The sequence below is a fragment of the Myotis lucifugus genome, unplaced genomic scaffold, assembly GCF_000147115.1.
Source record: "Myotis lucifugus unplaced genomic scaffold, Myoluc2.0 scaffold_85, whole genome shotgun sequence".
NCBI classification, from domain to species: domain Eukaryota; kingdom Metazoa; phylum Chordata; class Mammalia; order Chiroptera; family Vespertilionidae; genus Myotis; species Myotis lucifugus.
Genome location: NW_005871133.1, coordinates 799,526 through 824,721, shown reverse-complemented (window position 1 = coordinate 824,721; position 25,196 = coordinate 799,526). Strand labels below are relative to the sequence as shown.

Genomic DNA, 25,196 nt, shown 5'->3' with positions numbered 1-25,196 from the left:
GTGGATGTGGTTTTTTATTCCTGGGGGCACAGGATGGCTCCATCTAAAAGATAGGACCCCCAGTGTACTAAATGGCAGGCCTCAAGGAACCTGCAGCCTCCAAACCCTCCCATATGCTTGAAAACCTCCTCTTCTCCTCACCCGCTGTGTCCCACATTGAAGGGAACCTGACAATGGTCCGATCTCCCTTGGGTTGTATTTCATTGGTGCCCTAGAAGCATCCTTGTGATCTGCCCTCACTGGGAGCCCAGGCAGCTTTCCTTTTTGTTCTAAAAAGCCAGCAGGGGGAGCAGCAAACCCCCCAGAGCCCTGTTTTTATTTTTAACATCTGTCTCCTGCATACATTATACATAATCCCCTCTTCCCCCACAGTACTGTGACCAATTTGTTCTTTCTGGAAACAAGACTGTGGCTAAAAGGAAAAAAAATCCCAAATACTAAATAATTAACTCAAGGACATCTTCCAAGAAATATACAAGAATTCAAAAGAGTAATCTTCCACTTGAATGATTTGGGCCTCTATTAATTATAACTTGCTATTCATTGTGATTAATGATTGCCAGGATACCATTTAGAACAGAAAGTTGGAAAAGAATATCAAGGGGAACTTGTCTTTGTGATAAGCTCTAGCCATGGAAGAGTCTTTCCCAGGGGAAGGGGCAGAACTTCATTTCAGGACCATTTTAACACCAGTCCTAGCACAGCCTCAGAGAACACTCTAGAAGGAGCAATTGTCCTCCAGGGAGAGATCAGAGAGGCCCTGAACAGGTTCTTACATCTTGGCTTTCAAAGTGATTGACAGCTGTGACTGAGGATGACAGCAGCAAATATGGGCAATACAAATTCAGAGAAAGCTGACTTTATGTTCTTAAATGAATTATTGCAACCAGCTTAACAACTTGTTGGAAGTTATCGGTAAGCAGTTCATACTCATCAGTTTCATGTTGGGAAGCCTTTCCCCCGTGTTTGTATTTAGATCTATTTTCTTTTACTCCCCAGGCTCAATTAACACATGACATGTATCACCAGCTAAGTCCAATACCAAATATCCCACATACTTCAGATGACAGCCTGTAATTTAGGAGGAAGCCCCCTGGAGATACAAGCGTCATGAGCTGTTAGAACATGCTACAGTCCCGTGTGCCTTCTCCAGGGTGGTGAGGAGCTGTTGATAACTTGGTGACACTGAGAATGTACCAGATCTATTTGGTATTTAGAGGCAACAGTTGCAAATAAGCAATTGTATGAGCGTCTCGAAGCCCAGCAGTTTCAACCTCCACACAATTTCCTACAAGGATCCCTAGTCTTTGCCTGGTTTTTTAGAGTCCCTCACCCTGCTAGGGAGCCAAGACCCCAGAGGGGCCCCTTGAGGCTGCCCCTATCAGCTCTTCCTTGGGGATTCAGTTACTCAGGCACCACCCCTGCCCAGAAAGACAGGGAGGGGCCTGTGGAGACAGGAGCAGTGTTCAAGGTCACGCTTACTCAAACAGGGCTCGCCCAGCTGCCTAGCTCCAGCCTATATTCTACCACTGCCTTCAGGCTGCATAAAATACTATTTAAGGCTCAGGGCATAGCTCCTTCCACTCCCACATCTGTGGCCATGTAACCTGTGACACACTCTAGTCGCTGAACAGGGCCACTCCAACCCATCAGATGTGGATGGGGTTTTCTTCACCACATGCCCGCTAACATATTGTGGACCACCTGCTAACCCACCACAGAACATGCCACAGTTCCCAAGGCTCAGCCAGTAAAGCCTCAACTCCTGCCCTTGACAGATTTCCTCTCAGGGGACCTGTTGTCATTTTCTGGTTGAAGTCAGCCCATACTCTCAGATCTAGAGATCTAGCTTTCTATCTTTGCACTTGTGTGTGTGTGTGTGTGTGTGTGTGTGCGTGTGTGGTGATAAGGGAATGAGACCAACAACAAGGGCACTCTCAGAACCCTGATCTCTTCTCTCCCAAGTATCTCTGCCTCTGTATGGCTAGGTAGATGCAGTTAGAAGCCATTCTACCAACCCCAAGTGCATGAAGATAAGTGCAGAATAACCTACTGAGACTTAATTTGCACTGGTTTTGCTTCCGTGGGAGTCAAAGAATGAGAGGTATTTACCCCTCTCCCATCCCAAGAGGCTTTTGCGTAGGACAGCGGGGCTGCCTAGTCTCCAGGGAGTTTTCCTGGCATTTGCAGCTCAGGTTGATAGCCAGAAATCGCAAACGCCCAGGAGATAGCCACGCGCATGCTTGCATGACACATTACCTCCCCTCCACCATCTATGAAACAACCTCCATATGGAAGCTCTTGGGCGTTGCTGTATTTCATACAATTCACACATTGCCATTCTCCATGGGGTCACGGGCCAGGAAATTCGCACGAGCTGCTGTCCTGCATACTATCACCCGTTAAACAGAGAAAGGGCCACTCGTCATTCTTCTTCTGATCGATATTGAACATATACCTTGCCCCTCAGAACAGGTTTCCATTGCAGCTGATCTTGAACTGGATCACCTTCCCCAAGTTCTGGACCTCGGGGAGCACGTCTTCGAGGGTAGGTCTCCTCCTCTCCGCCCTCCAGGCTGGCGCCTGGGTCACAGTCATCCCTTCAGCACTGCTCCATTTCCATTCAAACACTGAAACATGCTTCTGATAAGGACGGTGGGGTTTGATGTTGGGAAACTGTGTTTACATGAACACCTAGCTCCAAGTCTGCCAGCTCCCATTTTACTGTAGAATGGACTGTTTGCTCCACCTTTCTCCATCACTCATCAGTCTGTGGGTGGTTCTGGGTTTTGCTCAAATTTTCCAGCTTATTTTCAGCCCACGCCAGCCTTCTCTCTCTTTCTTCCTGTAGCTTTGGCTCCTCTTCTTCTCTCTCTTTCTCTACTGTTCTCATTCTCCTTTTAACTTTCCTGTTCTTCCTGCTGTTTTCTAGCTGCCTCTTCCATTTCCATTTTTATTCTGAATTCTTCTTGTGCCTCTGCTCCCACAGTCACCACCCCTCATGTAATTGTTGCCTCTCTATCTCCCACAGCTTCTCTTGTTGTTGTTCAATAAAAGCTTCCTCCTCCGTCTTCTGTGAGAGTCCTGAGTCTCTCCATCGAGCGAGTTCCTGCCGATGTTTCTTTCCTTTCTCCTTCTTCAGGGCAGCCCTGTAGTTTTTTGGCTCAGTTTGTTCAGAAGCATCACCGTCAGGGGCGCTACCATGTTGCCAGCCTCTCTTTCCATTTCTAAAACCTAAGCCAAGCCCTGACCAGTGTTCTAAATGGTTAGAGCGTCAGTCTGCACACCCAAGGTTCACAGGTTTGATTCCCAGTCAAGGGCATGTACCTGGGTTGCAGATTCGATCCCTGGCCCCGGTAGGAGGCGCATGGGGGACACAACCAATTGATGTGTCTCTCTCACATTGATGTCTCTCTCTCTCTCCCCCCCCCCCTCTTTCCCTCCCTCCCTCCCTTCCACTCTCTCTGAAAAGTCAATTGAAAAAATATCTTGGGATGAGGATAAACAAAACAAAACAAAAACCTAAGTCAACTTCCCACCACCCCATACCAGAGGCCCAGCCCAGATGAGCCTAATTCTCTTTCTGGCATCTCCTCTTTCCACCCTCAGTCCTTCCTGGACTGTCCAGGCCAGTCATTCATAGTCCCTCTTACGCCAATTAAAGGAAACACAATTTACCATAGCTAAGATTTGGAAACAGCCTAAGTGCCCATCAGCAGATGAATGGATTAGAAAACTGTGGTACATCTACACAATGGAATACTATGCTGCTGTAAAAAAAAAGAAGGAATTCTTACCATTTGCAACAGCATGGATGGAACTGGAGAGCATTATGCTAAGTGAAATAAGCCAGTCAGAGAAAGATAAATACCACATGATCTCACTCATCCTATATAATAAAAGGGTAATATGCAAATTGACCCTAACAGCAGAGAGACTGGGAATCACTGGTCACTATGACACACACTGACCACCAGGGGGCAGATGCTCAATGCAGGAGCTGTCCCCTGGTGGTCAGTGCGCTCCCACAGGGGGGACTCTGCTCAGCCGCAAGCCAGGCTGATGGCTGCCAGCATAGCGGTGGTGGCGTCTCCCACCTCCTCAGCAGCACTAAGGATATCCGACTGCAGCTTCGGCCTGCTCCCTGCTGGTAAGTGGACATCCCCCGAGGCTGCCGGGCTGCCAGAGGGATGTCTGACTGCCAGCTTGGGCCCGATCCCCCAGGGAGCGGCTCTAAGCCAGCAGATGGACATCCTCCAGAGGATCCCAGACTGTAAAGAGGGGCATAGGCCGGGCTGAGGAACCCCCTGAGTGCACAAATTTTTGTGCACTGGGCCTCTAGTTTATAGATAATAAAGACCATTATAAACTGATTAACAAAAATAGATACAGAGGCAGAGCAGCATTGAACAGACTGTCAAACTACAGCGGGAAGGCCGGGTAGGGTTGGGGGGCAGAAGGTGGGGGGTTAGAGATCAACTGAAGGACTTGTATGCATGCATATAAGCATAACCAATGGACACGAGACACTGGGGGGTAGGGGAGGCCAGGGGAAGGTCAAGGGGAAAAAAAAAGGAGACATATGTAATACTCATTGTAATACTTTAAGCAATAAAACAAAATTTTTTTATAAAAGGAAATATGTCTAGATATTTCTGATATGGTTTGTTGTTGATTTGTTAGTTGACTACATGCTCCAGGAGGGCAAGAACCACACCTTCTACTCCTCGGACACCCCTAGCTGATGCAGGCCTCTATCTGTAAAGCCCCAGGCCACTGGTGTATTATAGAAACACCCACCCCAAGAGGACACTATCTGGGGCCTGGAAGTAAATCCTCACTGCCTCCCACCTCGTTCCCTTTGCCTTTGCTGCTTAAAGCCAAGGTTATACCACCTCCTCATGAAGGTTTGAGAGGAGTTTGGAAAATCAAAAGTGCCTTAAATCAGTATTTTGTGAACAGAACCAAGTTCAAGAGAGGAAGCAGCCAACCAGCATCAGTCTATTAAGGCCCGACTTGCTTGGTTTGGTGCTATAAGTCAACAGTTTGCTCAGCTGGATGGATTGATTGCCCTGCCAAGGACTTGCACAGTGAACTGGCCGAGCCTTGGCGTCCCTCTCTGCTTTAGGGTTGCCCCAGGGGCCACGCCCTTCATGCAAAGGAGATGAGATTACCTATTTGGCTCCAAAATCGCAGTTCTGGGCACCTTTGCTGTAGCACCTTTGCCGCAGACAGCGTTGCCACAAGCACTTGCTGTAAAAAAATAAATAAATAAATAAAATAACTGTTGACAGTTTGGGTTTTTCTTTGGTTGGTTGGTTGGTTTCATTTTTCCATTGACGAATTGACTGCCATAAAAAAATATAAAATAACAGGTTGGGGTTTTTCTTATTTGCTTTCATTTCTCCATCGATGAATCAATTGCTGTAAAAAAAGATAAAATAACTGGTTGACAGTTTGGTTTCATTTCTCCATTGATGAAGTGCTTCCATTTTTATATGATATAAATCTTAGTCCACATTTCCCAGAGACCTTAGGGTCATTTATCAATGGCCATGTGACAGCACGCCGAGAGCAAACAGTGTAGGGGCTTCCGCAACGCAATCCAAAGCTGTTACAAACACGCATCTTAGCATTTGGAAACCGATCTCTCTCTTAATGAAGGAAGGAATTTTAGCGAAAAAGAGAAGGTGTGATGCTGAACAAGGAAACGCATCAACACGCAAAAACAACGCAGAATACTGTGTAACGGGAGACTTCAACCACAAGTGCTTAAGTACAGCCCCAAATAAACTCAGTTATTTGAGCAGGATTGCTATGAATCTACACACACTTTAAATGTATTCAAACCTTTTTGCAATAAAGTCATGCTTTTCTCCTTTTTAGGCAAAATTGCCCATGGCCAATTAGTTAGGTGGCGAAACTGCTTGTGGCAAAGTTGTCTCTGGCAAAGACGCTTACGGCTAAAATACTGGACCTGCAAAATCACAACATTCCTCTGAACCAGGCATCTCCTGCACAGCAATTCTCAGCCTGGACCTTCTTGCCAACCTGTTTCCTGGAACACCATGTGCTGAGGGGAGTGGAGGGTGAATCTAAAGCCATCCGCAGGCCCCCCAAAGATATTTTTAGGGTCCCTCAGAGGCAGTCTAGGGAAGACACTGGCTGACCAGCGATTTCAGTCATTCAGTATCTTAGGATGGATAGCACAACCCATGCTGAGCAGCTCAGGGCTTACCCAATGTTTTCTCGGCTCTTCAGCGACCATGAACAGCCTTCTTTTTACACCTGGCCCATCTATGGCAGTAAATCCCAGGTGACACCAGTAACCACCACACATCTGTGTCTTTTTAAAAGGCTCCCAGCAAAGGCACCTGCTTCTACCACTAGTTCAGCCCTTCCTCTCTTCTCGTGTTGGTCAAGGGAGAGAGAAAAGTCCCTGCAGGCTGATTTCTCATCCGAGGTGCCCGGACAGATACCCAGCCGAGCCCAGTGTGTGCAGGTCTCCGGCTGGCGCTGCCTCATCCTCCCGTGACCCTTTCCGCCCGAGAGCCCCGCTCTGCCCCGCACGGCCCTGCCTGGCTGCGTGCACTGGCTCCATTTCGGGAGATTGGCTTCCCCAGAACCGTGCGCTGCGTGGGGGTCGTCAGTGAACAGCAGACACTCGGGTGCAGCCTCCCCAGGCGTCCACAGGACTTCTCTGCCAGGTTGGGTGCCTGAATGCCATCTCCCTGCCCCATCAGCTGCGACTCCGTAGTTTCTGACCCGCATTTCCTGTTCCTTGTACTGTACACTCGGCCTGTTAACAGCTCGATTCCCTCGCTCTGTGCAGTCAGATTTGATCCAGAGCGTCGCCTGTTCTGTGGCAACAGCCCTGCGTGTGCAGTTGGCCAGCCATCAGCCCACCCCCCTCCGGGGCCTCCCCGTCAGACACCGGGCCTGCCTGCCTGCTGGAGTGCCGGTGGCAGGAGAGGGGCCCCAGGCCCGCTTCTCACCTGCACGCGGCCGATTTGTCACAGACTGACAGGAGCTGGGCGCATGGCGGGACACAGGCTCTTATTTGTAAACATCACTCAGACTTTTGCATGGACTTTTTTAAGGTCAGGAAATGGGGTCTGGATTTATAGACTTTGTTAGCAACCTATTTGTCTTACTGGATCCAGAGCCTGTAGGCCAGGCTACCAAAGAACTTCCTTCCAGTGCGTTGTGAGCGTTCTTGCCAACATTTCACACACTAACAAGGGGTCAGGTTAGAAAACTGAAATCTTGGACAAGCTTCTTTCAAGGAAAAAAGAAGAAATTACAATGAATGAGGACTGAAAGCTCAATTTTGAAAATGAAATGTATTTTAATAAACTCTGCCTTTATAATTACTCAAAGGTGTGTATACATTTTGGGGAATGTATATATCATAGAGGGCAACATAAGACTAATAAAAAAATTATTTACAGTTACTGTAATAATTTAGTGAATTAATCTATTAATAGCACCAAAATAAAATTTTACTCCCTCAAGTCATTTGCAATAATATTTAGTAATTCTCAGTATTCCAAGTAGTTAAAGTAGTAATTAACGCTTTTAATAAATCATGTTATTTAATTTAATTGTCCTTCTACCTTGAAAAATTAGTGTTTCCTTATAATTAAAACATTTAAATTAATTATTAGGATTTTTATATGATTCAATTTATTAATAACAATTTAATAACCAAACTTTAAATATGTCCTCATTCTAATCATAAAACTATTTTAAACTTTTAAAAATAGTACCCAAGTCTTTATATTAGCCAATTATTCCTGTTGATGTAAAAACATTCTAATTTGCTCTTGATAAAAGCTGCTGATATTTAAAAATAGGCCAGATAATTTTAATAAATAATACATAACATTTTGTAATGAGTGTATACAGCCTATTGACATGCCTGCAATAACTAAAAATGGACACTAGAGGGAGGTAGATAGAGAGGGTGAGAAGGAAGGTAAAAGAGGGGATACTGTATAGATATTGTGCTTGAATGAAGAATGCATTGGTTTGACCTCTCTGATGCTCATTTGCTGGAGGCCATTCCCAGGAACCTATTTAGAAATCTGACGTGTGATTCACGTAACATGAATTTACTTCATTTGGAAAAAGACCTGAGTTCCTCAGGCCTGTCTCTGAAGAAAGAAACTCATTATCATGCTCCCTCTACCCACCCAATACTTGTATAATGGATTCCAGTTTTCAAAATGATTTCATAGACATTATCTTATTTTGGAGGCAATGTGGTGTAGCAGAAAGAAAATTAGACTTGAGTCAGGAAACCTGAATTGTAGTCTGGTCTCTTCCACCAGATGCCGATGACCTTGGATGAGGTACTTAACCTGTCTGGGCAGAAGCTTGCTCATATGTAACATGCCAGTGTTAGAACAGATTATCTCGAGGTCCTTTCAATTCCAAAACTCTATAATTTTATTATATAGCTTGAGAGAGAGAGAGAGAACCTATAATGTGTGTGTGTGTGTGTGTGTGTGTGCCTTAAACAGAATTCTTTCAAATAAAACACTACTCTGCCTTCACTGAAAGCATTTTCTCCTTCTGCCTTGGAGAAATAATGCAAACGCCAGGATCTCCCAGGTAGCGAAACAGCCCCTCTGGGATTCAGCAAGTACCAAGATTGGGTTACAAAACCTAATGCCTATATGAAATGTTTCCATCAACTTATAAAATAAAAGTCTAATGAAAGCAGTGGCTTTTTATTATTATTTAGATTTAGATCATCCCCTGCAGTGTTGAAAACCCAAAGGCAACCTCCTGAGTTTAGTGGGATCTCAGAATGAAATGAAAACTGAACATGGCGAGGAAAATAGATGCATTAGACATCATCGCCCTACCTAAAAGCAATTCTTGTTCTTTGTTTTCCGTGTGCTTCTTTAAGCCCAGCAAACAGCACAAATGCTGAAAGCTCATTAGAATTTTAAAGAATTCTGGACTTGCTGATCAATTCTAACTTAGGGAATTTCTGAATTACTTTCTTGTCTTCACTCTGGCCCCTCTGTGTCATTTTCATTAACGTAACACAAAGCATCTCATCCCCAGCTAGAAGAAATCCTTTAACTCTTGTCCAGGAGTGTGTGGCTGCACGCCTTGCTTTTCACCCGCCTCTGCCTCTCAGCTCCCAAACTTATGGCTCAAGAAAAAAAAAACAAAGATTCTAGGAGAGCTAGAAGTGTGCACTGAGAATGCCCATTCAAGGATGGGGGTGGGGAGGGCTGCGGGAAAGGGTGGATTCTGTTTCATGGACTCTCAGGTAGCGGCTTGGGCAGGAGACCAGGAAGCCCAGAGAACGCAGGCTGGGAGACACCACTGCAGAGTTCCACAGAGCAGCCGTGTAACCTGGCTAAGGCGAGCTCCAAAGGGTGGCTCACGGGCCAGTGCAACCCAATGGGCAAAGCAGAGCAAGCAGTCAAGGTTATGCAGAGGGCATTTAGAGTCTCGGGTACTGTGGCTGTACGAGGATCAAATTGAAAGCATGCACGTTGAAAGAAGGACCAGCAAGTATGAACATGAGAAGCATCGAAAAGCTTTCAATTTGATCCCTTGAGCCCCTTTCTACAGAGGAATTCCAACTTAAGAGAAGCATTTCATTCAATAATATTGATTAAGCTCCCACTGGCCCTGTTCTAGGCACTACATACATCAGTGAATGAGCCAGACAAAACCTCTGCTTTGATGGACATCATGTCCCTGGGAGGGGACAGAGACAAATACATCTTCTAATAATATGTTAGAGTTTGCAGGCAGCTGCCATGGAAAAAATGTCAATAAGATAAGAAGGATAAGAAGGATTAGGGATCAGGGACAGACTGTGTGCTACTTGAAAGAGTGGTCAGTATGCTCCTCCCTAAAAAGGTGAGGGGAGAGCCATGCAGGTATGTAAAGGAAGAGCATTCCAGGTAGAGGAGCAGCCAGTGCAAAGGCCCTGAGGCAGTAGCAATATGTTCAAGGGAGAGGAATGTGGTTGAAGCAGAGTGAATGAGAGGGGATAGTATAAGGAAGTAAGGTCAGAGAGGTAATCATTGAAAAAAACATGTAGAACATTGGGTGCAATTGTGAGAACTCTGCTTTTTACTTTGAGTGAAATGGGGAACCATTGGATGGTTTTGAGCAGAATTATATTTAACTAGAGGCCCGATGCACAAAAATTTATGCAAGAGTAGGCCTTACTTCCCCCAGTTGCCGGCATCAGCTTCCCTTCAGCACCTGGGACCTGGGCTGCTTCCCTCCTCACAGCCCAAGGGCACCTGGGACCCGGGTTGGCTTCCCTCCAGCCCTGGCTTCGTCAGGAAGGACATCTAGAATGACATCCGGTCTAATTAGCATATTACCCTTTTATTATTATAGATAGGATCACCCTGGCAACTGTGTTGAGATTATCCTGAAAGGAGTATATAACTCAATGTTAAATAAGACTTTCCAAGTGAAATGGCCTACCAACTGGGGCAGCCTCCTAAAACCCCTGAGCCATACCTACAACGCCCCTGTCCCTTAGAGGGGTCCCTGGGCCACAGCAAGATGATAAGTCTCTTGAGAGGTGATCCTGCCATGAGGTGAAGGGGGCTTGCTCATTCCTTCTTGGCTGGAGCTACTGCAAGACGACGTGGCAGCACCTGTGGCCCCTTCCCAGAATGCTTTCCACGCACTCAACCTTCTCCAGATCGAGCCCAGAGCAGCCAGCCTCAGAAAGCAGAGGCCTAGGGAGAGCAGAGGCTCCTTTAGCTTATAAAGGAGAGCCCTTGCTCCAGACCTCAGTCTCTTCCCTTCTCCATCCCTACCCCCTCCACGCAGCCCCCTCCTTCAGGTCCCCAGTCCAGCCTTCTCCTCCTCCTGTGTACAGTGGAAACTCCACCCCTCCCCACAGGAGGAGGCGCTGTCCCCTCGGACCCTAGCATCTCAGCCATCAGCAAGATGCCCTCTCGTTGGCTCTTAAGCAGGGTTGGGAAGATTAGGACATAGGGAGGGGACACTCATTTCAGCCACAATGACTGGCACACGATGGGCATTTAGTGCCTCGGGGCCAGGGATGCTACATATCCAACAGCAATCAGGACAGTCTTTTTCCACCCCAAATGCCAATAATCCCACTAAGAATCATTCGAGTGCTTGAGAGTGAGAGCAGAGGCAAGAGCCAGACCCCAGGTCATTCCCACCTGGGAGAGGCATGGCTGATTTTCTCACTGGTTTGCCCAAGAAGCAAGCGTGTTTCTCCAACAGGAACTATAATTTAACATTAATTGTTCTTATAGAAAACATATGAGGAAGGTTAATTCCTCCTGATAGCATGCCTTTGACCTTGCCCCTGGCAATATATTGTATAGCACAGGAAGACGAGCTGCCGAGGCTGAATCCTGACTCTACCACAGATGGATTAGTAGTGTTGCCCTGAGCAGGTTACCTACCTAAGCAGTTTTGTCACCTGTAAAATGGGGAGAAAAACAGCACCCATTTCACGTGGATGTTGTGAGAGAATATGTGTTGGGGCTGAACTTCCTAGTGCTCAGGAAATTTAATTCCCTTCTTGAAAACACATCTGTTCAACCTGTTCCCTGCCTCTCCTCCCCCCAAAGATCATAATATGTAATACAAAATACACCAAAAAACCGAGTGTGTGTGTGTTTTTCACATTGCCTGGTTAGTGACTGCGGCCCCAAGCCATAATTCAATGTGAATCTAAACAAGTTACTGTTTTGCCAAAGCTCACAGGGCTTGGCAAGAGCAGATGGCTGTCGGCTGTGACACATCCCAAGGGTTGCTCCATAATCGCACAACATTCAAGGCATTTGGAAGAATATAACACCCCATACAACCTGAAGGTGAGTTTACTCTGAGGGTTCTTATCTCTTCCAGCAAGGCCATCTGAGTAAAACAAGAAGCCAACTGAACTTACCTGTGAAAGAGCAGGCAAATCACCACCCCAACCCTGGCTGTTTAGGCAATAGCTTGGGCCTGCTGTTCTCCAAGACCTTTTGGGCAGAACTGGAACCAAATAACAGGGTTGGTGAGGTTTTTATTAGGTCTTTGAAACGCTTCCCTGAATTGTTACTCTGTTCTTTCCCCCATTTACTTCCTTGAACCTTTCAGGTAGAGAAGTAAAACTGTGTCCTTTCTTCTCCCACTGAAGTCAAATGGCCTTTAAGGTGTTCAAATCATAGCACAGAGCCTCCTTTTTCACCAAGTCAGCTGAGTAGATGGGAAACTGGCCTGGACATGTGTGTATGTGGTGTATGTATATAGGGGTAGGGGTATATGTGGGGGGGGGGCCTGTATGTGGGGAATGTGTGTGTATGTATCCCTGTGGTATGCAATGGTGTGTATGTATGTGTTGTGTGTATGAGTATGGTATATGGTATGTATGGTGATGTGTATTGTGTGGTAGGTGTGTGGAAGCAATGTGTGTATATAAGGAGAAGGGTGTATGTGTGTATATGTGTCTGGGTATGTGGGTATGATATGTATGTGGCATGTGTATATGTATGTGTAGTGTGGGGGGAAGTGTATATATGTGGGAGAGCAGTATGTGTGTCTGCCTGTGTGTGTGTGTGTGTGTGTGTGTGCCTGTGTGTGTGTCTGTGTTGGGCAGGCAGAGAGCCAGGAATGGAGACTGCTCCAAGTCAGACCTGACCTGGCTTTGCTAAGTGCCTGATCTTTGAGTGGTTTACATACATAATATCTAAACTGCACAATTACACAAGACTTGTTTACAGATGAGGAAACTGAGTTTCAGAGAGGTCAAGGGTAGGTAACTTGCCCAAGGTCATATAGACAGTAGCAGAATAACTGGGATTCAACTAGACCTGGACACCCCTAAAGCATACACACTTTATGTTCTCAAGTAGTTTACCATATAACAGTCTAGGGCAGTGGTCGGCAAACTGCGGCTCGCGAGCCACATGCGGCTCTCTGGCCCCTTGAGTGTGGCCACAAAGTTTCAATCGCACTGTACGTGTTTTGTGGAAGAGCCACACTCAAGGGGCTGCAGTTTGCCAACCACTGGTCTAGGGGAAATGAAAACATTAATGTTTTAGTCCGGATTTCTTTCCCTTTCATGGTTCCTTTTCCCCAAAGTTCTTTCTATCCATTAAGTGTTCTGGTGTCAGGAATTAACTGTGTGAGTTGATTTAGGAGGGGGAAGCAGAGTTGGGTCTTACAATCCTGTCAACAATCACAATTCTTCACTCTGGCCCTTAAGCGTGAGCTAGAGATGACAAAAGAGGAAGAGGGAAGAGACAACTCAAACCATCTTCAAGGAATTGGTTGGAGGAGGCATTGGCCATGGAACAATGATGTCTGGTCATAGTTATTTGTAAGGTAGTGGTCATAGGACATTAGCCCAAAATAGCATGGCATAGAGCAGTGGTTTTCAACCTTCTGGCCCTTTAAATACAGTTCCTCATGTTGTGACCCAACCATAAAATTATTTTCGTTGCTACTTCATAACTGTAATGTTGCTACTGTTATGAATCGTAACGTAAATATCTGATATGCAGGATGGTCTTAGGCGACCCCTGTGAAAGGGTCGTTTGACTGCCAAAGGGGTCGCGACCCACAGGTTGAGAACCGCTGGCATAGAGAGTCTATGGGAAAGGATAATGAGTGAAATGAATGGGGTCAGAAACAGAATGGCTGGCACCTACCAGGTGCTTGACAGATTCATGAGGGGCCATTTGGCCTCAAGCCTCTCACAGGTGAGAAGCTGAGGATTTCTTGGCTCCATTAACTCATTCAAACACAAGGGCTGAGATCTGGGTCATAGTGGGGCTGTGGAAGAGATGCATAGAGCATCTGTCAACAGCAGCAACTCTCTAGCTCTATCCTCCCATTTGGCCCAAGATACCCTGGGACCATCTTGGCTGTGGGGAAACAGTCCCAGGGGACAGGCATTGCAGCACATTTGAGTAGACATTGGAAGGACTTAAAATATCTGGGAAGAAAGGAAAAGCAGGCATTAGATTCAAGGTCTAAGAGGCATGAGGCATTGTAATCTGTTACTATTGAATAAAAGAACACATGCAAGAGAGTACTAAAAATATTTTGAGCTTGGTAGAATTGCAGGTGGGATTATTTTCCCTAAAGAAATCCATGGTATGTTGGTTCAGTTCATTTATTCATCCAACAGATATTTATGAGTGCCTACTATCTAATTGTGATTTCAGGGCCAGACATACAATGAACAAGGACTGGTCCTGCTCTTTAAGCAACTATGTCTGTTGGAAGAGACAGAATATAAGTAAACATATAAATGAGATCATTCCAGCTTGTGTGAGTGCTATGAAGAAAAAATAAAAGCAAGAGAGCAACCTGTGGTGGGAGGAGACGATCTTCCGCCGATGGGCTCTGCAGTCGGTCAATGTTGGGTTCGAACCCCGGCTCCACCACTTGCTCTTGGTAAGTTACTCTCCCATGCCCTGGTTTTCTCATCTCTAAAACAGGGCTAATAATGCTGGCTTTGCAGAGTGCTTGAGAGATGGATGACGACAAGCAGGTGAAGCACTAGCAAATAGTTAAGAGCTCAAAAAGTGAGTGTGACAATGGGATTCTTTTTAAATATATATATGTATATATACTAGAGGCTAGGTGCACGAATTCATGCATGAGTGGGGTCCCTAGGCCTGGCTGGCTATCGGGCTGGCCAGGGGGAGGGACTGCTGGAGGTTGGCCACTGGCCCAATCGGGGCAATCAGGGCCCATTGGGCCTGGCTGGTTAGGGGGAAGGACCGCAGCCGGCTGGGGGGAGGGACTGCTGGAGGTTGGCTGGCTGTGGGAGGTTGGCTTTGGGAGAGCACTGACCACCATGGGGCAGCTCCTGCATTGAGCATCTGCCCCTGGTGGTAAGTGCGCATCATAGTGACTGGTTGACCAGTCATTCCGGTTGTTCTGGTTATAACAGTAGCTTTGGCTTTTAAATATATACTAGAGGCCCAATGCATGAAATTCGTGCAAGAGTAGGCCTTTGCAGCCATGGCAGCTGCCTTGATCCCTCCCTCGCAGCCACAGAGGCTGCCTCGATCCCACGGCTGCAGCCCTGGCTTCATCTGGAAGGTCATCTGGAAGGAGTCCAGATGGCTGTTCGGTCGATTTGCATATTATGCTTTTATTATTATAGATAGATATTTTATTGATTTCAGAAAGGAAGGAAGAGGGAGAGAGAGATAGAAACATCAATGCTGAGAGAGAATCATTGATTGGCTGGCCTCTTGCTCTCCCCACACTGGGACCGAGCCTGCAACCTGGACATGTCTCCTAACCGGGAATCGAACTGTGACCTCCTGGTTCACAGGTCGAAGATCAGCCACTGAGCCATGCCAGCCAGGCTGATGATGGGGATCTTAGTTGCAAATAGTATGTACTTCTGCAAGTTTAAGCAGCAAAGGAATTTAATAAAGGCTATCTCAGGGAATATGTAAGAGGGCCAGAGAATTAAGCTTGCATTCTGGAAGAGTGTGCAATTGCCCCTCGACTGTTCCAGTGGAAATCCCATCTCAGCAGTTTCCATGGTTAAGCTTGCCTATAGGGCGCTACCATTGGGAGCTCCACCATTGTGGCTTCCAAAATCAGGTTATCTCTATTATTTCACCTGACTAGATTCCACTCAGCACCTCCTTCTTTGAATTCCAAATTTGTATTTATATGGGTACTAGAGGCACAGTGCACGAGATTCATGGACTTGGGAGGAGGAGGGTCCCTCAGCCTGGCCTGTGCCCTCTCACAGTCCAGGAGCCCTTGGGGGATGTCTGACTCATGGCTTAGGCCCTCTCCCTGCGGGGAGAGGGCCTAAGCCATCAGTTGGAAATTTTTAGCACTGCTGCAGAGGCAGGAGAGGCTCCCATCACCACCACTGCACTCGCCAGCCGTGAGCCCGGCTAATGAGCCAGCCATGAGCCTGGTGCTCCCCCTGTGGGAGTGCACTGACCACCAGGGGGCAGCTCCTTCTTTGAGCATCTGTCCCCTAGTGGTCAGTGCACATCATAGCGACCAGTCATTCCACCGTTCAGTCGATTTGCATATTAGCCTTTTATTATATAGGATGTCTGATTGACAGATTGGAAGCCCTGTGTAAAATCTGGTTCCTTGGGAGGCTAGTGAATTGGGTTTACAGTTTCATCCTAGAGAGGCAGGACCCATAAAATGGGAAATTCTTCAAGCATAGGAAGGATGATCAGCAGTGCTGGGTGCTATGAATCTCAGGTGTCCATGGTACAGAGCAAAAACACCCATGCCCAAAACTACTCCTTCTCTTCTCGAAGAAAACAAATCAGCACAGTCAAAGATCATCTTTGTAAGTGTGGCTTCTCTTCTTCTGAGGTTATTTTTAAAAAGGGAGGAAAGGAAATGGGGAAACAACAAAGAGATAGCATTTTGCACCATTATATCAGCAACATGTAAAAGTCCAACAATATCATGCATTGATGAGCAGGTGGAGAAAAGAAAATTCTCATACGTGGCTAGTGGGAGTGTGGATTGACACAGCCATTTTTGGCATGCAATTCAGAAATGGTCAATGGAATTAAAGATGTGCATGCTCTATGAGCATGGAACCTATGAAATCCACTCCTAGAGAAATTCTTAAGTGTACACACAAAGAAACATATATAAAATGTTCACTGCAGGACTGTGGGTAGTAGTGGGAAACTAGAAAAAAAACAGAATGCACACCAAACAGAAAACATAAATAAACTGTGGCTTATCAAATAATGAAATAGCATTCTGCAGTTATAATAAATGAACTTACAGCATCATGGGTAGATGCCTAACACATGAAAAAGAAAGTCACAGAAGGAAAAAAAGAAAAGCAAACCACAGTCTGATATCAACTAAATAAAACTTGAAAATGTAAAACCCTGCAGTCACACGCTGATGGGTATATTTACATGGCATGAAATTGTAAGTCACACGTGAGGGTGATAAATACCACAGTCAGATGGTGCATCTCTCTGGGGAGAGAAGGAAGGAAATTAAAGGAAGGCTTCGATTATGTATAAAATGTGATGTCTACATAAACAGGCTCCTGTTTGTGATTAAAATGTTTTATAACTTAAAAAAAAACCTAAAGCAGGGGTGGATATAGAATCAATCAGCTCTGGGTAGAGACTCTGACTCTTCCACTTACTGAAAAAAAATTGTAAACCACTTTTCATCTGGAAAATGGGACTGATACTACCTGAAATCGTCTCTTTTCCAGGACAAAGGCGGTAGTATATCAGGGGTTTCATAGGTTCCATCTAACTTTACCCAGTAGCGCTGCGGTGGGGGCCAAAGGAAAGTGCCTGGGTAGAGGGCCACTCCGGTGCTCATGAAAAGCTGAGATGTTTTGCTGGGAGGTGTGGGTGGATGCTGGAAGCACAGGAGGAGCGAGGTGATCTTGGGAGGTTTGCTGTCTCAGGGAGCCAAGGTCCTATCAGGTGGGTCCAGAATTCCCCGGACCATCGCAATAGGGTCTGAGATGTGGGGAAGACACTTGCTGACATCGATTCGTGCAGCACAGAACTTCTAACACCATTTCAAAAAGAGAGTATGGGGTAGGGGATGCCTTTTAAAGACAAACGAAGCCTTCTCGGGCTGGTGTCAGATGGAGAGGCCTGCAGAGACACATCTGTTTGGCTCAAGTGCAGGGCAGCCCCAGCCAGGGCCCAGACAGTGATTTCAAAGCCAATCAGCTTGGCCAATCTGCCAAAAAGGGCTCTCAGTAAGCCTCCCCCAACCTTAAGGAGAACCGACTGGCCCCTTCTCCATAGAATCAGCCTTCAAAACATTGAATGCATATCTTCAGTGGACTCAAGCCCAAACAAATTGCCTAGTAAATGTTTGTAGTGGGTTCCAGAAATGGCAGTGTGTGTGTGTGTGGGGGGGGGGGGGGGTTAGTTTAGTTGTGCTGTGTTTATTTGAGTGTTGTCTTTTTAGATGGGGACAGCAGGAAAGAGCTGAAGACGATTAATGATCAAAGCCTGGGAAAAAACACTTGAGCCAACTTGTGCTGATTTTCTTCTGCCTGAAAATGGGGGAAACCCATGGATTACTCAAGCTTAATTGATGCTTTTGCAGTAGAGGAAATGAAAGGTGCTTAATTCATATATACACTCTCGGAGGCCCATTACCAAGCTGTCACCCCATCAGCCAAGCCAGTAGGTTTTCCTTGGGTTCTGCTGTCTGTGCTCACACCAATCTGCTCCCAGCCGTATGTCAATCCCCGGGCACCTGGCCGGCCGGTTGTTTACGAGGAAAAAGTAGATTTGAGAAAGAGCTGAAAAAAAACCAATCTGGACAGAAAATCAACACCTTGGTCTTTGCAATTAACAATTAAGCAATTTAACTTGTTCTCCTTGAATTGCAATTTTTCTGGCTCTAGCCCTGAAATAGTATTGAAAAATATATCCAAAGTCACAGCAACTGTGGTGAGTGAACTCAAACTTCTTGGGCAGGTACTTAACTCCCTGAGTCCCAGTTTCTTCATGCATCTACCATGGAGACCTATAAGATAGGGACAGCCCTTTTCTCAGAGTTGCGGTGAGGTTTGAGTCACAGAAGATACGAGTGACACAGACTGGATGTTCCATAAATGTTATTCTCTTCTCCCTGGCATTTATGAGGACAGGTAATCTTCATGTATACGGCCCACAGTGCAGGAGGAGAAAAAGGGTACAGAAAAATGTGTAGCATGCAATAGCAGCTGGGTTTTGTTAGCTAACTAATTCTTCCTACTCTGACCAAATGAATATAAGAGTAATAGCCGTACATACTCAAAAACCAAAGAGTGTACCCCAAAAGTCAGCACACGATGAACTACAGAATTATACATAAACTAGAGGCCTGGTGCATGAAATTCATGCATGGGAGGGGGGGTTCCTCAGCCTGCCCTGCACCCTCTCCACTCTGGGACCCCTCGGGGGATGTCCGACTGCCGGTTTAGGCCCCATCCCACAGGGTTCTGCTGTGCTCACACCAATTACAGTCAGACATCCCTCTCGCAATCCGGGACTGCTGGCTCCTAACCACTCGCCTGCCTGCCTGCCTGATTGCCCCTAACCACTCTACCTGCCTGCCTGATCGCCCCTAACTGCCTCTGCTTGCCGGCCTGATTGCCCCCTAACCGGTCCCCTGCTGGCCTGGTCACCCCCTAACCAGTCCCCTGCCGGCCTGGCCACCCCCTAACTGCCCCCCTGCCAACCTGGCCACCCTCTAATTGCCCTCTACCGGCCTGGCCGCCCCCTAACTTCCCCCTGCCAGCATGGTCCCCCCTAACTACCCTCCTGCTGGCCTGGCCACCCCCTAACTGTCCAGAAGGAAGTCGGACATCTGGAAGATGTCTGGTTGACCTGGTCTAATTAGCATATTACCCTTTTATTAGTGTACATGAGGTAGCTCTTCAAATCACATGCAAACTGTCCAAGTGAAGAGCATGAAACAAGTAAGCAGCAAAGCCCCTGCAAGACCATATTTCCTGGTAAGTGAATGCCTTTTCATTCCAGCTGTTGTTGCTAAAAGCATGTCTGAAAGGGAGGGACAATAAAGCAATGATAGAGACAAGATGTTTGCACAACGAGAAAGGTTGTCCAGGCAGCACTGAGCTGTGAACACGTGGTTCACCAGAAGCCCTTTCTCCAGCAAAGGCTGCACAGGATGCATTTGCATTCAAGGAGATGCCCCTCCAGCATCTCCCAAATAGCCTGGATGGGCATTCCCTGTGAATGCAAACTTAAAATAACAGCTCTAGAAAATCAATTGCATTCTGCAATGAGCATGTTATTTCTTTCGTAATCAGAAGACAATAGATCTCACACAAAAAAGAAGATTTAAAAGCCAAATTGATTAAGGTGATCCAATTGAGTCAGAAGCCCATGTAAGGTTTTGGCAAAAGTAGGTTTACAGTTGTTCATATGGGAAAATACTACAATAAATAATAAATAATAATATAATAATAAATTGCTTCACATACTCACAACTGTAAACCTACTTTTGCCCCACCCTGCATGTTGAAGCCTCATCTTTATAAATAGTTGGGGACAGCGTGAGAGTACACAACAATCTTTGTAGAAGCTTTGATGTCAGGGAGCAACCAATACAGTACTGACCAGCAGGGGCCAGCAAGGGACATGGGTCAGAATGGGACATCAACAAACAACAGAGCTAAAGAGAAGACAGTGAAGAAGAGCTTTGGAACCAGAAAATAACCACCTTAGCACTACTAATGCCCCTAGAGAACAGAGGAGACTAGTTGTTATCAACAGATCTGCCCTGTAGAGACAACACTTATAAACCAAAAAGTCCCTTAGGCCCTATCCTAGGCAAGGTCACTCTGATAGTTCATAGTATGTCCTCTAGATCAATGTCTACTACCTACCCAGTTGCATGATCTCAGTCTTTCGCTTTCTTTATCTCCTTAAGACTCTCCAAAGGGATGGAGGGCCTTTGAGTTACACTGTTTCCATTGTAATCGGAGTCCTGCTCCAGTCTCTGTCCTGTCTTCTAGCCACTATCTGGTGTCCCTCGTTAGTGACACGTGCCTGGTGCACCTCATTCTATCAGGCTGCCGACTTGGATGCTCTTCATGGCCATTGCCACTGCCAACTGCCTCCAGAAGGCTGGCCTCTGCTCTGCTCTGTGCTATTGCAGATCACTCACTCATGCTCCTGCCACAATGCCTGGTCCACCCACCCAGAGCCCTGATCTCCCTCAAGTCTACCCCACCAAACACTGGTCCTGAGCTTTCCCCCACCGCTGCACTGCTTGCCTGCGTCACCAGCCAGTCAGGAAACACGGCCTCTTTCCTTGTTCAGCACTCTCAGTGGGGTTCCCAAAGGAGAGGTGCTCAGTCCCAGTCGTATGCTTCTTTCCATTTTGTCATACGATCTTCTCCCTGCAGGAATGTCTCCCACACAGATTAGGGTAAACAAATATGAGAAAAGCACTCACCCTAAAGAAGCCCACAGTCCAGTGGAAGGAACAGAGACTCAACTAACTGAGTGTGCCACAAAATAAGGGTTCACTGTAGCACAAAGTTGGTGCATTGGTACTTAGGCTAAACACAAACATACATGCACACACATACATACATGTATACATGAATACTTACCTACATGCATGCATTCATAAAACAAAACCCCAGGGCTATCCTTCAGTCTTTACTTTGGATCCAGTCTGTCAGCAATCCTGTCTTGCCAGCCTATATCCTTCTTCTGGCCACCACCACCTCCCAACTGGTGTCTTGCTTCTGCCCATAGCCCCTGGAATCCACCCACAACAGGCAATCAGAGGGATCCTGCCCAAATGTGAATCAGATCCTGCTGTGTTTTGCTCAGAGCCCTCAAATGCCCCCACCTCACACACCCTCACTCTGACTCCACATGCCCCATGCCCTGGGTCTCCTTCTCTTTAACTTCATCCCCTGTAGTTTAGCCCTCACCAGACCTGCCAGGTCAGCTCCTGCCCCAGGACCTCAGCACTGGCTGCTCTCTCTACTGGGAGTTCTTACCTGGTGACTGCTCGGCTATTGCCTCACTCTCCTTAGGTCTTTGGTCAAGAGTCGCTGCTCTGATCACCCTGTCTAAAACATCTCAATCCCCCCAAATATTTATTACTCTTTGTATTGTGTATTTATCTTGTCTGTTGTCTGCCTGCCCTCGCTAGGATATAAGCTGCCTTTGGTCAGTTTTATTCACTAAGTGCACCCAGTGGTTGGTAAATAATCATTGAAGGAATGGGAAAATAGGAGACATGTCAGATGGCTCTTTAAGGGCAAGGACGTAAAAGGATTCTGATGTCCATACAGCCACACATTATTATCAGGCTGTTCTTCAAGGGAAGAGGCCCAGAGCCCACAACTACTACTCTAGTCAGTTTTCCACAGTCCAGAATCTGACTCTCGATCTTTTAAGCCAGAAACCAATTTGTACCTTCTCTAATGACCAAATTATAAAATCAGAAATCCCATTTACTCCCTTACAATCATTTTCAAAACCTCTTATTTAGATGGAAAAAGTCTATGAACATATGTGATGAGTACATTCACTCTCCCTGGGAAGATCTACTTGGAAAATCAACAGTAATCAGAAGGCAGCTTGGTAATAATGAAATGAAATCAAGGAACCTGAGAAGAAACAAATGTATAGTTGCTCTCAGGCTTAAATGGCCCGATGTGTACATGCCATTAGAATTCTTATGGTCGCAAGTGACAGGAACCCAATCCAACTGGCTTAAGCGAAAAGGGATCTACTGGTTCAAACAATTGATAAAGTCAGTAGAGCTGACCGCAGGCATGACTTAATGCAGGAGCTTAAAGGGAATCAGTTTCTCTCTTTACATCTCCTGTCCCTGCTTCCTCATGCTTGACTCCATTCCCAGACAAATTCTCTCCGCAGGGTGGCAAAGCGGCCACAGCAGCACCAGCCTCACACTCACAACTCAAAACTAGGTAAGGACCCAGCCTCTTCTCGAAGGAGATTGCGAAGTTCTAAGGTTCACACCCTGCAATCAGGGGAATGAAGCGTGCTGACTGGCCTAGGCTCATCTTCATGGAGTCCTTTGCCTCACGGCTTCAAACCTTCCTTACGGCCAAGCTTTGAACGCCGGGGGAAGAGGAGGAACTAACATGGGTTCTGCATATTAGACACCCCCACGCCTGCCTCGTTTCCTCTGCAGAATGACCTGCAGGGCAGGTGCTGTCCTTGCCTCCATTTACAGATGAGGATGCAGGACTCAAAGGACTAGTGAGCGGAGAGCTACACCAGAGAACTTTCGTTTTTTCAGTTTCCAGTAACGACTCTGAGCTGACAAAGCTCTCCCACTGGAGTGTTTCCTTTGGACTCGGAGACTCACACTGAGAAGTCGCCCCATTTTACAAATGAGAAAACAGACCCTGCGAGTTTCAGTGACTTGTCCGCGATCGAAGGCGAGGCCCTCTGGAGTTCAGTGTTCTTCGCACGATTCTTCTGTCCACTCCTGCTCCCCATTCACTCTGAGAGAAAGCCCAGGACAAATGGGCAACTTTCCCGGAACAGACAAATGATTTCCTAAAGCGGAGGCCTCTTTCCTGAAGGGTTCATTAGGAGATGTTAGAATCTGCCAAGTCCCAGAGCGAAGTCTGTGAAGTCACCAGAGGGCGTTGATATGGGGAAATGACTGCTCTGGGTTTAATGAAGCCCCTGCGACCTCCCTTCCTCCTTGCCCAGCCTGGACCTCTGCTTCTGAGGGACCCAGCGAGGTGGCCCATCTTGGCCACTCACTGTGTCTCCTTACACCTCCAGCTTCATGCACTTGGCTCCTAACAACACCTCTGTCCCCACCCTCACACACCGCTCTCTGTCCCTCATGCACCCGCGAGCCATGCAACGCCCTGCGGATCCTGTGTGCTCAGCACTATATTTTCATCTAACTCACCTTCATTACCTGCTTCAGGCTCAGATGTCCTGCTTCCCCAGCATGCGAACCAAGGATCTTATCTTGCTTCTCTCTGGCACTCTGCGTGGGTCCGCACTTAGAGGCTTTTCTTAGGATCTAGCAAATCAGATTAATTTTACTATAATAATCATTCCAACTTGTCAGGGGGAGATGCTGGCAATTTCCCCATTGATTTTCTTCACCGTGGAGGTCTGCTCATAAGCAGGCTGTCACAACATCGCTCCACAGAGAAGCATCCGGTCCATCACACATTCTGAGCTGCTCTGCTGCCTTTGCTAAGCATCAGCCAGAGGAGAATAGCAGGCTGTTTGGTACCTTAGTGGAGCCTTTAGTTTACCACTTGGAATAACAACAATTACAATAATAACACCAAGTATTTATATCACAACTTTTCATTTTTCAAAATAGCTATTGGAGTTCAGAGCTGGAAAGGGCCTAGAAATAGAGCCACACTCTTTCATAGACAAATGAAAAAACAGAGGAAGCTCAGAGCACCTACTATCCTGAGTGACCCTGACAACACTCCCCATGGGTGGTCCAGCTCCCATTTCACAGGTGAAATGGACACAGAAAGGGCCTCGGCCAATTCACAGCAGAGCTGGGCCTAGACTTCCAGTTTCCCAAGCCCCCTGGCCTGGTGCTCTTTCCCCTCGGGGTTTCTCCCTTGAACAAGCGACCATTGAAAGAGGAACCTAAGGAACTGGGTCATCTGTGACATTGGATCTGACCTTGGCCTGTCCCAGTGTGGGCCCTGCTTCCAAAGGCCTCCCTGCCCCGGGGGTGGTCTCTGCGCCCCCGCCCAGCCCTTTACCTTCCCAGTCTGCTTTCAGTCAAAGTGTGAAAACCCCGAAGACCCTAATCATCCGTTAGAGCCAACTTGGAGCCGAGAGTTTCCTGTCACTTTAATGACAAGTACAGTTCCGCAGCTTTCCATAGCAGCAGCTTCCATTGGATGATGACATTTGAGCCGTGAGGGGAATCCTCATGCAGCCAGTGTGGCCCGCTCAGCTGAAGCAGCTGAAGAGAACCAGGGACTGATCAGGAAGTGGACCCAGCTAAGCTCCAGGGACAGCGCCCAATCCGCAAGCCAGGGAGGGCGCCCCTGGTGGAAAGGTGCAAGGCGCTTGCGGTCCGGTCCTTGGGGCTCCCAGGGAGAGCCAGTGAGAGGACAGAAGAGGTGGGAGACTTCCGGGACAGTTCCCCGCCTCTTCTCAGGCAAGCCGGTGTTGACAGATACCTCCCAAGGTCACGCACAGCTGAAGGGCCCAGCCAGTGTTTCTCCTGGGCTCCCACTTGCCATGGAGGAGTCAAGACAACCTGTGATCCAGGTTTCCAGCTCGAGGAATTACATCTTGTTGGAAATTCAACAGGTAAAATTCTGCTATCGTTTTTTGCCTGCCTGGCATGCTGTCCCCGTTCCCTGCGCCCCTCCCCCCCCGACCCCCGACACACATACACACTTTTTTTTTTTTTTTTTTTAGTAACAACACCTTGATTTTCCTTAAGGGTCCCTCACTCCCTGGCCCACCTTCAGTCCATGTGGTTCACCTCCCACCTGGTCGGCTTGCCAGCCTAGACCCCTGAGAAGCACTCGCTGACTGAGTCCTTGGTGACCCAGCTAAACAATCCTCCTTTTGGACGCCTTTCTTGACCCTGGAAAGCAGTTTCCCACTTTCTCCTGTGACATCTGAACCTGCGATCATCACACGGCACTGTGTGTGTGTGTGTGTGTGTGTGTGTGTGTGTGTGTGTTCGCGCGCGCGTGT

General features: G+C 47.1%; 1 pseudogene; it reads right to left on the bottom strand.

The window, feature by feature from the left end:
• The window catches only part of LOC102442678, a 57,127-nt pseudogene that overhangs the window by 12,412 nt on the left and 19,519 nt on the right, over positions 1–25,196 (bottom strand).